The following is a 4,058-nucleotide window of genomic DNA, read 5'->3' as shown; positions in this document are numbered from 1 at the left end:
CATCCTCTACTTCCACCACCTCTTCAGCTGAGGCGTGTTCTGATGGGATTGGCTCATCCTGATTCCTCTCTTGCAGTGTGGTTTCGGACCTTAGGGTGATGGCATTGATGCCACACTTTGGATTGGGTAAGGGTTGAGAAGGAATTCCACTGGAGCTTGCTTGTTAAGTGTTTGAAGTATTGGGTGATGCCAGCTGAGAGATGAGAGCTTGTATAACGGATGCTAGGCCATTAAGTGAACTTTCCACGTTCTTTTGTCCTTGCGCAATGGATTGAAGTGCCTCGTCACTCGGAGAGGAATTAGATTGAGTGATCTGCAGAACTTGTTGTTGGTTGTGCTGTGGTCCTTGGGACTGCCTCAAGTAAGGTGCTCTGTAAGGCTGGTTCTGGTTCTGCTGCCTGTTGTTGTTATTATTCCACCTCTGATATCCTTGATTGTCTCTGCCTCCTCTATTATTGTTGTCCCTCCAACTCTGGTTAGAATTATCTCTCCAACCTTGGTTGGAATTGTCCTGCCATCCATGGTTGTAACTGCCACCTTGATTGTATCATTGATTGAGGCGGTCATAGAAGTTATGAGTGGCTGCCACAGTGTTGTCTTCCTGCTGGAGCTGCGGACATTCATCAGTATAATGGCTATAATCAGCACAGATTCCGCACACTCTTTGTGGAACTAGCTGTTGGCTTTGCTGTGCTTGTTGTTGACTCAACTACATCTGCTTCAGTAAGTTGGTCATTTCACATATACTCTGAGTCAGAGCAGTAGTCTCCTTGCTAGAAGATACCTCCGCAACAGCTTTTGACCGGCCTTGTTTCTGTCTGTGATTCCTAATAGATTCAGCCAAGTCGCTGATCAATTGCCATGCCTCATCAGTGGTCTTGTACTTTTTCATAGACCCATTGCTAGCACTTTCCAATGTGGTCTTATCTTGAGGCCTCATGCCCTATGTGACGTAGCCGAACAACACTATCTTGTCAATCATATGGTGGGGGCATGCTTCGAGAAGGTTGTTGAAGTGCTCCCAGTATTCGTAAAGAGTCTCGGATTCGTCCTGAACAATCATGGAAATGTCTTTCCTTAGTTTATCAGTAACTTCAGCTGGGAAGAATTTTTCCAAAAATTCTCTTCTAAGCATATCCCAGTCAGAAACGGTTGCTGCAGGTTGAGTGTAGTACCACTCTCTTGCCTTTCCCTCAAGAGAGAATGGAAAGGCTTTTAACAGAATAGAAGTTTCATCTGCACTATCACGCTTGACAGTAGAACAGGCTGCTTGAAAATCCCTAAGGTGCTTGATAGGCTCTTGAGCAGGTAAGCCATGAAACTTAGGCATCAAGTTGAGCAGTGCAGTCTTTATTTCAAAGTCTGTAGCCACCGCTGGGTGATGCGCTTGAAACGGTTGCATTGTAAAATCAGGGGCTCCAGCCTCCTGGATAGTAACTCTCCTAGGTGTTGCCATGTCACTTACACATAAATCAACCGAATCAGTAGAACGGGAGCTTGTTTCTCCCTTACGTGATGTTTCAGATTCATCCTCGGGGAGGACTAACCGACGCCGAGCTTGCCTTATACGTGAAATAGTTCTTTCAATCTCAGGATCAAATACTGGCAAGTTTGGATCAGGAAATGAACGCGTCATTTAATGAAAGAAACATGCAGCTCATAGTAGCAAAATAAAATAAAATGCAAATAAATAAATTCCAATCAATAACTTAGCACTCTATTGCAAGTCCCCGGCAATGGCGCCAAAAATTGACGTGGCAGAAATTGGTGAGTTAAGAAATTATTATAAGAGATGCGTTGCAAGTATAGTTCTTAACCAACCAAAAATTCGCTTCTCAGTTTAGAAAGGGTTGTCACAAAATTAGAATTAAAATACTGGGAGTATGAATCCCAGGTTGTCTCCCAACGAGTTGCAGAAAGGTATGCTATTTTATTAATCAGATGTTTCTAAAGAGGTTTGAGTTGATAAACAGGAAATTAAATCAGAGAATTTATGTAATTTAAATAAAATCCTTGACTGGGAGTAGATTAGTTGGAAGCCCTATCCTTGATAGAGTTCTCCCAAGATCAATTGATAATTGAAGGTTGCCTGCTCAGTTATCCTTTACCAGATAAAGGAAAGTTAAGCAAGTTGGAAGTCAGTTTCTATTCACAAGTTCTAATCTTCTCCCTTGGGAAGGACTAGTGTCAGTGATTAGAGGACGACCCAATGCTAAACCCAACTATAATTTTATTCTTGAGCATTCCAACTCAAGGTCCTCCTTTCAATTAACTCCCAATCAAGTTATGGAACTACTCGCTCATTATAAATGTAAACTTCGCAAAATAAGAAAGGGAAATAAAGGACGACATGATAAATAATAATCAAAGAGATCAATTAAAAATAAAATAGTTCTTGTATTAAAAAATTCTAAAAATAATCCAATAGTAATTCTGAACAAAATAAGGATAAGAAAGAGTAAGTGACAAGTAAGGAAACAAACTAGAATGATGAAATCTTGGCAGAGGTAATAACTCTTCTCAATATCCCAGTCGAAAAAGCAATAAAATCAAAATCCTAAGAACTATGAATGTGTAGAGAGAAAACCTAGAGGAGGAGTAAAATTAGATCTAAAACTAAAATTATGCGGAATGAATGTTGTCCTCTGGTCTCTGCATGTTCCCTGGCTCTAATCTGCTTTTCTGGGCCGAAAACTGGGTCAAAACATGGCCCAAAATCGCCAACAGCAAATTCTGCAAATTCTGCAGATCGCGCACATCACACGATCGCGTCATCCAGCGTTTTGCCTTGCCACGCGTTCGCATCATCCACGCATTCGCGTCACTCTTGCAGCTTCCAATTCATGCATTTGCGTCAGGCACGCGAGCGCGTCACTGCAATTTCCTCTATTTCACGCGGTAGCGTGAGCCATGTGACCGCGTCACTTCTCGCTGGTCATCTCCTCAATTTCTTGTGTTCTTTCCATTTTTTGCAAGCTTCCTTTCCAATCTCCAAGTTATTCATGCCCTATAAAACCTGAAACACTTGACACACAAATCACGGCATCGAATGGAATAAAGGAGAATTAAAATACATAATTAAAAGTCTCTAGGAAGCAAGTTTTCAATCATGGAGTAATTTCGGGAAGGAATTGTAAATACATGCTAATTTAATGAATAAGTAGGTAACGATTTGATAAAACCACACAATTAAACACAATATAAACCATAAAATAATGGTTTATCAATACTCCCTGGACAAGATAAAGGCAAGTTACAACCATCACTAGCTCCAGATGATCAAGTGCCTAGCCATAAGCAGAGAATGGAGTTGAAGCCCCTTCCACCCCACCTCAAGTATGCTTATCTTGAGGATAATCAGAAGCTCCCAGTTATCATTGCAAGGGAACTCACTTCCCAACAGGAGGAGCAGTTGCTTAGTGTGCTGAGAAGACACAAGAAAGCAATTGGGTGGAGCTTGGCGGATATAGTAGGCATCAGCCCTCAAGTTTGTGAGCATAGGATATTTTTAGAAGAGGGAGCAAGGTCTGTCCATCAACCTCAAAGGAGACTGAACCCCACCATCTTAGAAGTTGTCAAGAAAGAAGTGACCAGGCTACTTGAAGCAGATATCATCTACCCCATCTCAGATAGTGAATGTATCAGTTCAGTACAAGTGGTACCCAAAAAGTCTGGAGTCACAACAGTAAAGAATGAGCATGGAGAGCTCCTGACAACTAGAGTGCAGAATTCATGGAGGGTTTGCATTGATTACAGGCGTCTCAACCAAGCTACTCGCAAGGATCATTATCCCTTGCCATTTATTGATCAGATGCTTGATCGCCTGTCAGGTAAATCTCACATTACTGCTTTTTAGATAGTTATACAGGCTATTTTCAAATTCATATAGCTCCTGAAGATCAGGAGAAGACTACTTTTACATGTCCCTTTGGAACGTATGCATACAAAAGGATGCCTTTTGGCTTATGTAATGCACCAACTACTTTCCAAAGATGCATGATGAGTATCTTCTCAGATCTTATTGAGAACTGTATGGAAGTTTTCATGAATGATTTTAG

The sequence above is a fragment of the Arachis hypogaea genome, chromosome 16 (assembly GCF_003086295.3).
Source record: "Arachis hypogaea cultivar Tifrunner chromosome 16, arahy.Tifrunner.gnm2.J5K5, whole genome shotgun sequence".
Lineage (NCBI taxonomy): Eukaryota > Viridiplantae > Streptophyta > Magnoliopsida > Fabales > Fabaceae > Arachis > Arachis hypogaea.
Note: the sequence above shows the minus strand (reverse complement) of the source record.